The sequence below is a fragment of the Carlito syrichta genome, unplaced genomic scaffold, assembly GCF_000164805.1.
Source record: "Carlito syrichta isolate Samal-C Ts95f unplaced genomic scaffold, Tarsius_syrichta-2.0.1 Scaffold289164, whole genome shotgun sequence".
Classification (NCBI taxonomy): Eukaryota; Metazoa; Chordata; class Mammalia; order Primates; family Tarsiidae; genus Carlito; species Carlito syrichta.
Genome location: NW_007233260.1, coordinates 100,799 through 111,818, shown reverse-complemented (window position 1 = coordinate 111,818; position 11,020 = coordinate 100,799). Strand labels below are relative to the sequence as shown.

At 39.1% G+C, this 11,020-nt stretch overlaps 1 pseudogene; it reads left to right on the top strand.

Moving 5' to 3' along the window:
* The first annotated feature begins 1,824 nt into the window (after positions 1–1,824).
* LOC103256248 lies at positions 1,825–2,708 on the top strand (annotated as a pseudogene).
* Positions 2,709–11,020: the final 8,312 nt, after the last annotated feature.

Genomic DNA, 11,020 nt, shown 5'->3' with positions numbered 1-11,020 from the left:
ATGAAGAAAAAAACAATTGTATATAAGAAAGGATTTTATATGGCAAACTTTTGTCCTAAAGTAAAATGACTAGACATTTAAAAAATAGAAAAGTATGGGACAAAACAGAGTTCAAGCATGTTGTAGATGGTCTGTAAGCCATGGTAAGATTCATGAAGAGGAATTTATGAAAAAAAAATTGTTTATGTGACTAAGTTTGTTACAATTAAAAGGAAATTGTTTATGTTAGTCTTTTTGAATTTTGTTCCCCTCTTGGGATGGGTTTTCTTTGGGGGAGTATTAATTTGTTCTTTTTGAGTCAGAGTCTTATTCTGTTGCCCAGACTGGAATGTAGTGGCACACTCACGGCCACCATAACCTCGACCTGCTGGGTTCAGGTGATCCTTCTGCCTCAGCCTTCCAGGTAGCTGGAACTACACACATGAGCCACCACACCCAGCTAATTTGTATAATTTATTGTAGAGACAAGGTCTTGCCAAGTTGCCCAGGCTGGTCTCTAATTCCTGAACTCAGGTAATCCTCTTGCCTCTGAATCCCAAAGTGCTGGGATTACAGACATGAGCCACTACACTTGGCCGTAATTTGCTCTTGGTAACATTGCAAGAAGTTTTGATTTTTGGTTCTATAGCCTGTTTCTTTTTTGGAACTTTTCAGACTTGTGTTTCAGAAGTTCAACTTTTATTGCATCTAAGTGCTTTCAGTTTTTGTTTTTTTCTAACCCCTTGAGGCCTGAAATGGTGACTCTCTTCAACATTTTATCAGATCCCATAACCTTTAGTTCTCCCTCCAGTTCTAACTGTAGTTGTGGCTTGATGCTGAAGTGTGTTTTCTTGAAGGACTAGAAAAGCAATGTTCTATTATTATGCTAAAGAGTGAGCTGTGGGTATCTGCTTTGGAAAGATTACCATCTCCCCACCTTTGATGAGTTTGGGTGGGGGCTTGAGTATTTGTCTTCCACATGGAACTGGATAGTTTTTCAACCTTTATTGTGGTAACAATTAACTGAAAGGTGAGCTGATTACCATTCCTACACTTTTAATGAGCTTAAGAGTGGGCTTGCACTAGTAAGTCCAGATTCCAACCCAAAGGGTAGTCAGATGAGGAAAAATTGTGCAGATAAGGAAAAATGAACACTGTTTTTCATCAGGTTCTAAATTCCAGGTTAAGGTTTTTCTTTTTGGTAACTGACTTCAGAAACAAAGATTTTATGTTTCATCAAAATAATTCTTATATTGGCTGCCGGGCACAATGATTCAAGTCTGTAATCCCAGCACTCTGGGAGGCTGAGGTGACAGGATTGCCTGAGCCCACAGGTTCGAGACCAGCCTGGGCAACTTGGTGAGACCTCATCTCTACAATAAATCAAAAAATTAGCCCAACATTGTAGCTGCTTGGAAGGCTGAGGTAGAAGAATCACCTGAGCCTAGCAGGTCAATGCTAGGGTGGCCATGAGCATGCCATTTTACACCAACCTGGGCTACAGAGTGAGACTTCAAAACTCAAAAACAAAAAATAATAATTCATATACTGCTTTATTAGGTTTTAGATTTCTTAGGAAAACTGAGCTGTAAGAAGATTAAAGTTTTTACATCCCTGTAACTTTGGTATTGCTTCTAAAGTTTATCACCTTGGTAATCTGTAATTCTGTTTTAATAAAATATTGTAAGCCTTTTACAACTTTAATAAATGAAAGGAGGGATCCAAGAAACCTAGAATAAACTTAGTTCATCCTGGTGTGATTCTACCCTGTATGGCTATTTTCTGGAGCAGTAGTTGTTTACCTCTGTCTGCCTTCTCTCCCACCTAAGTGCACACCACTACCCCATGGAAGAGTCAATGGACACAGACATAAGCCCCCTGAGATCCCAGAACTATCTTTTTGCTTGTGAACTAAAAGCCGACAAACATTGTCACTTTTAGGTGGATAATGATGAAAATGAGCACCAATTTTCTTTAAGAATGGTCAGTTTAGGGGTTGGTGCAAAGGATAATTGCACATTGTTGAAGCAGAGGCAATGAATTATGAAGGCAGCCCAATAAAAGTAACACTGGCAACTTTGAAAATGTCTGTGCAGACAACAGTTTCCATTGGGGACTTTGAGGACTTTGAAATAATACCACCTGTGGTCTTATGGTTGAAGTGTGGTTCGGGGCCTATTAGTGGACAGCACTTAGTAACTGTGGAAGAAGATGCAGAATCAAAAGATGAAGAGTATGAGGATGTAAAACTCTTAAGTATATCTGGAAAGAGATCTGCTCCTGGAGGTGGTAGCAAATTTCCTCAGAAAAAGTAAAGTTTGCTGCTAATGAAGATGATGATATTGATGAAGAAGATTATGATGGTGATGATTTTGATGATGAGGAAACTAAAGAAAAAGCTCCAGTGAAGAAATCTGTATGAGATACTCCAGCCAAAAATGCACAGAAATCAAACCAGAATGGAAAAGATGCAAAACATCAACACCAAGATCAAAAGGTCAAGAATCCATCAAAAAACAGGAAAAAAAAAAAAACCCCTAAAATACCAAAAGGACCTAGCTCTATAGAAGACATTAAGACAAAAATACAAGCAAGTATAGAAAAAGGTGGTTCTATTCCCAAGGTGGAAACCAAATTCATCAATTATGTGAAGAATTACTTCCGGATGACTGACCAGGAGGCTATTCAAGATCTCTGGCAGTGGAGGAAATCTCTTTAAGAAAATAGTTTAAATAGTTTGTTAAAATTTTCTGTCTTATTTCTGTAAAGTTAATATCTGGTTGTCCTTTTTACAATGCAGAGCGAGAATTTTCCCTACTGTGTTCGATAAATGTTGTCCAGGTTCCATTGCTAAGAATGTGTTTTCCAAAATGCCTGTTTAATTTTTAAAGATGGAACTCCACCCTTTGCTTGGTTTAAGTGTAGCAGGAAGACAGAGAGATCATGAGACCGATACTGTTATAGGAAGTGGCACTTTATTACGCTGACTGACCCAGAGGGCTCGAGGGGCTAATGTGTCGAAATTGAGCCCCCCAGAATGGGAGAAGTGGTCTTAAACCCTCATTTAGGTAAGGGAGGGGGTCGTGTTGAGTGATTACATATTTCCTTTGGAAGCTTACAAGGTTGTACTCAGCAAAACCAGATTTTTCAAAGAACAAATGGTTTCCAGGAACTGCAGGCTTATAAACCATTAACTTCAGAAGAGGGGTTTTGGATAAGTCTGTGAATTAGTTACTCTTTTGCATTTCCATGAAGTGGCCAGTCTCTGACCATTTGGCCTTTCTTAAACAAAACCTGCCTGGTGCCTGGTGAGTCTTTAAAGCTTGCAGCTTTCCTTTCAAAAGGAAATACCTTTAACAGCTACCAACCCCCCTTTCTGCCACATCATTCCCCCCTTGATGCTTGATCTTTTATAGATTTAAAGCATCATTATTCTTAATTTGGTGCATTAACATTATATGGACTGCAGTTTTTCATTCAACTGTTTCCACAAACTTAGAAATGGTGTTTATAATAATTGGGGCTATGCAAGGGAGGATAAGACAGGATCCCACTAATAGGACTACAGATTCAATAATGTACTTAAATCCTCCCAGACCCAAGAACATGTTTTTAAACCAATTGCCGATTTTTATGCCTTGCCATTTTTGCACCGGGACATGGGCAAGTCTTCTAACATTGGTGGCTATATCAGTTATAACTTTGCCATTATTATCTATTTGTAAACAACAGTTAGAGCTACTAAATTTACCATATACTTCTTCTTTTTCCGCCAGCAGGTAGTCCAAAGCTAAGCGGTTTTGATAAATAGCTGCATGCATTTGGGCTTGCTGCTGAGCAACAAGCTCAAAAGCCATGGTTATTTGATTAGTTATTTTTAAGACAGTTTGTAACCCGATAATGTGATTTAGCATATATATATAGGTATGGGGCATTTCTGACTCCCATCGTGTGCCCATGTGGCTGGGCCATAAGTATTTATAATTCTTTGGGGTGGCCCTTGGTCATCTTTCCAAACCTGGGTCCCTCCTATATTAGGAACTTGGTTGAGGGATCAAGTATCTCATGTTTTGAGGCTTTCATAAAGGGGAATGCCTAGTTCATCCCCCCTTGGGTTAGGCAGGAGGAAAAATTCTGGCTAGATTATTCCTATGGTACATGTGCCTTTCCATAATGCTGGAAGCTGGGCATATGCAAACTTTATATATGTCCAAAATAGCTCTTTAGTACATTGAGAAGATTTAGTTGCATAAGCAGATGCCCAATACCAAACAGGCCTTGTTGACCACCAGAACAAACTTCTGGCTGGGATGAATAATGATGGAAAGCTCTTATGTCTGGCCAGATAGTTTTTATATACGTACATGCCGGGTGTGTGAGGGAAGTGATAAACACCCAAATTGGGCAGAAATACATAAAAGCACAAGAACATTTCCTATTATAAGAAAGAATGGGAATGCTAGTGAAACCCTTTTCTACCATGCATAATGGGGACAACTCTGTTAATTCTACAGAAAATAATGTTAGTTCTATGGCAATTAAAATAACAAACAGTCTAGCAAATATAAAGATTGACAAAGCAAAACAATAGCTTATCAGTAATGTCCGCTGTGTTCTTAAGCTGAATCCTTAATCTTCTGCCGTGCATTGATCAGTCAGCCTCCGGTGTGTGACTGAAGCAGGGCTTGAAGTATCCTCAGGCTTCTAGAGCAGGGCTTGAGAAATTTTGACTTTCCAGACGGTCTGCTTAAGGGGTGTTGCCAAATCTGCAGTGCACTCCCAGTCCTATTCTGCTATAATGGGTCCGAGGAACTACTTCAGCTACTTTGACTGTGATCAGAGTAAATAAAAGAACAGTAAATGACCCCCTCCAGAGGGTCTTTAGAGGTTGTACATTTCACTTTTTTACCCATACCATATTACCTGGCTTAAAAGAATGGGCATCGGTAGTTAAACTGATTGGCAATCATTCTCTGACTTGACAATGAATGGCATTTAGGACTGAACCTGAGGCTTGCATTTACTGTTTTAGGCAAGACTTCCTAATTCCTTTAAGTCTTCCTGTATGCCTTTAACAAGAGGGGGTGGCCACCCATAAAGAATTTTAAAAGGTGAGAAGCCTGTTTAGTTTATTCAAAGGCCTGTTTTTGAGGCTTTTCCCATAACAGGGGCTTCTGTTCACTCCCCTTTGAGGCTTCATAGAGGGGTTTCATCATGATAGAGAAGTTAGGTATTTAAATTCTATAGACTAGTATAGGAACAGTACCACACTTAGGGCTCTTTTTTTTTTTCATACAGTTGTTGGTTGGGTCCTTCCTTTCTTCAATTTTTAGCAGCACTTACTCCCCTGGGATGTTTGAGTTTTTCATGGTCCAAGAAGTATCTAGGGAAATAAGCCTAAACTGTGATTAAAAATTTGTCCCAAATGGACAACACATTTTCTTATGAGCATTTATGTTTGTGGCCCCCCTTTCCTTCAGAGATGTAGAAAAAAGGTCTACTGTTAAACAATTTCAAAGGTTTAACAAATTCCATTTCAGGGACTTGCATCCTGAGTGATGCAATACCAAATACCTATGTTTAGTTTACTCGTGTCTCCAAAGGATTTCTAGTGATTATTATGCTAAACCGCAAAATTGAAAGATTGTACTGTCCTAGTTCTACATCTGATGGAGTTTTCCCTGGATTTGCCAAAGGGTGGGATAGGTTGCTACTTGGCCTGTAGTAGAAACATTTGAATGCCTTTTAAAACCTACCTATACGAAATTTATTTATGTCTAGCCTGTACTAGCTACCCTGCCTTAATTATTTATTCTTTGGATATTTTTCTATCCCATAATCAACTGGGGTGCTGAGGGGTGAAGGTTCATCTTCTGTAATTTCTTCAGAGCTGATAATGGGCACAGTCCTGCCTAACCAGAGATCAAAATCTCTCGCTGTCTGACTTGAGGCATCCAGGTTTGTTTCAGCAGTGGCATTGTTTGCAGGCACTGGCTGGAATTTTTGCATGACCTTTATGTGGGCATGAAATTACTGGATTCTAGCTCAATAAAAGGAATAAAGTTAGACATATTTTGACAATTGTAGGCAGTGGCTGATTACCTTTTTGTACAAAAGCTACAAGGTCCAAAGTTATTAACATAACTTAAATGATAAACTTTAATTTCTGCGACTTTATTACAAGTACCAACCTTTGGAGTTTTTAATGTATTTCTGGGCTATAATGGTAGCCTGACAGGTTGTTTTAGACTATCACTTGAACTACGCACTCAAGTAAATCTTATAAAAATTTGAAGAGAAATCAAAAAATGTTTGGAGACTTGCATCCAGAAAAGACTTTATTATGCATGGATTGTTTATAGAATTTTTTCTGCATATATATTTTTTCTCATAAACTTTCCTCATACCACTTTTGACATGCTTATACTATTTTATTTTTGTTCTTTAACCCCTTTTTTTAAAAAAAATTCTTAGATAACTATCTACTTTATTATAGGACAGAAATGTACCATATAAGATTTCTTTTTTAGATAAAAATATTTTTTCTTATATTCCTCCTTTTTTGTTTTCTTACTAAAATCTTATTTGTATGCCAACAACCTTTTTATATTTTTCCTTTGCTTTTTGCTTTCCTTTTTATTTATTTATAGATAACCTTTTACAGTTATAATTTGAATTCACCTTTTAGTAACCATTAGGTGAAATATTTAACTTTTGGAACAACTTTAACTCCCACTAGAGTAAAAGGTTTTAGGAGAAAGAAGTTCAGTATGAGCACAAGGGCTAGATACTTAGCCTCAGTATTAATTAAGAAATTAATTTGGACACCAGCCACATTCATATAGACCCAAGGATTCTCTGGGTTGATGGTAAACAAAGTGCTGCTCTGGACTGTGCCCTTCCCCCTTCAGTCAACAACCACCATCACCGAGGTGGTTTCTTCCCCACTTCTGGAGAGGCTATGCCATCTCTTTCATTGGCTTTATTTTTTTTTTAATCCAGATGTTGAACAAGGTCCTGGGGGCTTAGGCCATCAAGAGCAATTGTGCTTTAAGTGCCCAGATTGGCCACATTCATAGCAGCTGATACCATCCCCCTTAACAGGTTTATCCTTATCAGGCCTCTTTTGGGTGGCTGAAGCTTACCTTTAGTGGCCACTGCCAATAGGTCTGTTTACCTTTCCTCTGGCTGATGCTCATTTTGGAGTTCTCCTTTTTTTTTCTTAATGTTTCAGTTTCTAAGAACTTCAGAGGTTTTGTATAATTGGGAGTTTGATATTCATAGTCCTGAGTTAAGCCTCTGGAATTTGGCATTTAATATTCTATAGGATATAATCTTGTTTGCAAAGTAGTGAAATAAATTTTTTAAATGCCTCTGCATACAGATTTTTTGACCATTTTATGTTTTCTTAGGTCTATAAAGTGAATTTATTTGCCAGATAGTTTTGTTCTTTTCCAAATCTTATTATTTGGTAACTTGTAGTGAGTTCAAAATTGATTTTTAATAATGTACTTATTATTATTAAACCACGTAATTTTAATTTGCTCCATCATTCAAAATCTGTCCCATTAGAGTGTCTGAGGGTACAGATTATTACATATTTTCTTGGTCACATTTCTTGAAAACCCAGAATTTGTTTTGAACACTTGCAATATATTCCTCAAAGGAGAATTCTAAAACAAACAAATAACTAAATAAAGTCATACACAGCAATGCCAGGAATCCCTGGAACCCTAATGGCTTCTCCCAGACTGAGTGTTCTCAGCCTTCCTTGAAGCCTTTTTTTTTTTTTGGCTCCACAACTTTCCAATGATATCTACAAAAATGGCCTGTACAAAACTTTTTTAGAGTGAACAGACCACATAGATGTAAAATGATCTGTTCCTACTTATTCCTGATTATGAACAGGCAAAATTGTCAAAAATCCTCATGAATTACTAAATAGTAGCCTTAGTTGTAAGATGTGGACAATTAAATGAGAATGATTAGGTCTCACTCTATGCTCCACAGAGTGTCCCTAGTACTTGACCTGTCCCTTAGGTAAAGTACCATTCTTACAAGGTGACTTAATTAGGTGGGAATAGCCAGCTCCCATGCCTTATTAAGTCCTGTAAAGTATTCAGCATTTAAAGCTTCACCAGTCTTGTAAGAGGTATGCTAGTTAGGCATAACCAAAATGCAAGCATTCGTGTTATTTAGCATTACAATATAAAGTAGGGACTCAGCATACATTACACAACTCTAAGAGACTTCCCAACAGTTTTACAGGGACAAGCAGTTGATTATGATTTTAGGCAAGGCCTAAACCTTTAGAGGCAGACTAATTCTCAACTAACCTGGCTTTTAGCATTTGAAAACAAAAACAGCCTATTCATTCCCTTAGTTGCTAGAGAAAGATTACAAAATTATTTTCTCCAAGGCTAGCATTAACTTGCACTGAGTTAGCAAAAAACTAAGTAGCATATAAGAGACATTTCTATGTTTCTTTATAGGTGGATAAGAATGAGCTCCTTCAGAATTTATGAAGGAAAACACAGGCTAAGGAAAGGAGGGGGCATTGTCCCTGGAAAGAATTTAAGATAACCAGTAACACTTCATACATGCAGTAGGCAATTTTTCCACAACCTTAACAACAAAAGGCAGAAATTTTAACAGTGCCAATGGGTTGGGAGAAAACACCACACTAATAAAGGGAAACATAAAATGACATAAAGAAACATGGGCCAATCAAGTTTTTAAAAGACAACATGTCCCATCAAACAAAGCATAATAACTCAACCAGCTTTTTAGCAGATTCAAAACGACAGACACACACAAATAAGAGAATGAGGGGTATGGGAAATATTCACTTTGTCCCCCCTCCAGTTATACTCCTCACAAAGATATCTCAGACACCTCTCAGCAATTGGTAGGTTGGTACATCCCCAATGCAGACTAACTTTATCCGGAGCCCTCCTGTGGTCTGTCTCATTCACACACAATCACACAGCACATTCTTCAACCTTCCATCCTAATCCTAGGAATCTATGGGTTCATCTCCAGACAGTGTTTCCTTCCACTGCCTTTCAGCCCTTTCCTTCATGCTGGAGATTACTAGCAGGCTCTGGGAGGTGATCAAGCTCCCCTTCTGCCATCCATTGGCAGGTCTATGCAAAGGCCCTTATTCCTGCCCTTTCCGTTGGGTGGTCTTTCTGTCCTTTCCATCTGGTGGTCGTCCTTATGCCAGTTCCTCACCTCTTGGGTCCCTGTTGTGCTTTTGTGGTCCGAGCTTCAGTGCGCCGGGAGGGGCCTCCCTCCTACAGATCAAGAAGTCCGTTGCTCGCCAGGCAAGATTGCCCTTCCCGTTGCCCTGGAGGTCATACCTCGATGACAAAGGAGGTGGAACACACTGTCTCCAAACTCTCCATTTCCCGGCCAATGCACCAGATATGTAGTGGGAAGACAGAGAGATCATGACACTGAGACTATTATAGGAAGTGGCACTTTATTATGCTGGCCAGTCCAGCAGGTTCGAGGGGCTAATGTGTCCAAATTGAGCCCCCCAGAATGGGAGAAGTGGGGTCTTATACCCTTGTTTAGGTAAGGGAGGGGTCATGTTAAGTGATTACATATTTCCTTTGGAATCTTACAAGGTTGTACTCAGCAAAATCAGATTTTTCAAAGAACAAATGGTTTCCAGGAACTGCAGGGTTATAAACCATCAACTTCAGAAGAGGGGTTCTGGATAAGTCTGTGAATTAGTTACTCTTTTGTATTTCCATGAAATGGCCAGTCTCTGGCTATTTGGCCTTCTTAAACAAAACCTGCCTGGCACCTGACAGGTCTTTAAAGCTTGCAACTTGCCTTTCAAAAGGAAATACTTTAACTACTACCAATCCCCCCTTCTGTCACATCATAAGTATGTATAAAATCTTATGATAGGGCATAGTAGTAGTGGTGGTCAGACATGGAAATGAGGAGACAAAAATATACATGTGAAATAAGCTCAGTATTTTAATAAAGTAAAAAAAAGTATAAACTTAGTTCACATTTGTGCTTTGACTGACACACTTTGTATCTAGCACAGGTTAGACATAGATAAATTTCCAATAGGCAGGATTTAGGAAGTCTTTAAACATTCTATAGCAGGCCAAACTGCAGCCTACCCTACACCCCTCTGCAAATCTCCATCAATTGCAAGACAAGGACAGAGCCATAGAAATAATAATAAACTACCTTTTGGTCAAGGAGTTTGTGGATTGCAAATGTCTGGCAAGTCTCCTGCAGAAAAATTGGGGCCCAAGCCCCCAAGTTAACCTAATAAGCCTCTTGTGACCTCTGTGACACAGACCACACCAAGGCAGCAATCATGTGATTAATCCACCCATCTGCTGGCTGGCTGTCACCTGATGTCAGTACCTGCACTTACCTGCCCCTTCATGATGACAGGGAGCAGACCACCACCCAATCACCTTAATGACCCTCTTCCATCAAAGGGAAAGGATTAAGAGCATTCAACCTTGAATAGCCACCCCCACGCCAGGTCATTTCAACAACTGCCTTACTAGACTCTGTTGTGGCCACGTACTCTTTGAGCTATGACTGTCACTGTGCTTCCTGGCTTTGGCCCCTTTTCCTGCCTTGGGGAGGTTAATCTCCCTTTTTGTTCTCACTCTTTCTCTAATTTACCTTTTAAACAAACTGCATTTTCTTTTTCTTTTCTTTTCTTTTTTTTTAAGTGAGAAAGCAGGATTTATTGAGAGGACAGAGAAGCTCCCTCAGTGGGAGGGTACCCAAAGGAGTTGCCCATCTGGGGCTAAATAAACTGTGTTTTGTAATCTAACTTCTGTGCAATTCTCTGCATCTTTCATGAAGCATCAGATCTCACATCAGACACACTCACACTCCCAGCAGTCCTGACTAACATTCTGGAGGCCACTCTGGGAGTGTGACCCTAGCATAAATATTCTACTAACTCATCCTTGTGCTGTTAAGTTATAAGACTTTGGCTCCTGGGACTAGAAAAGGCAATGACTTGCTAAATTCCACCAATAAGAGCTGA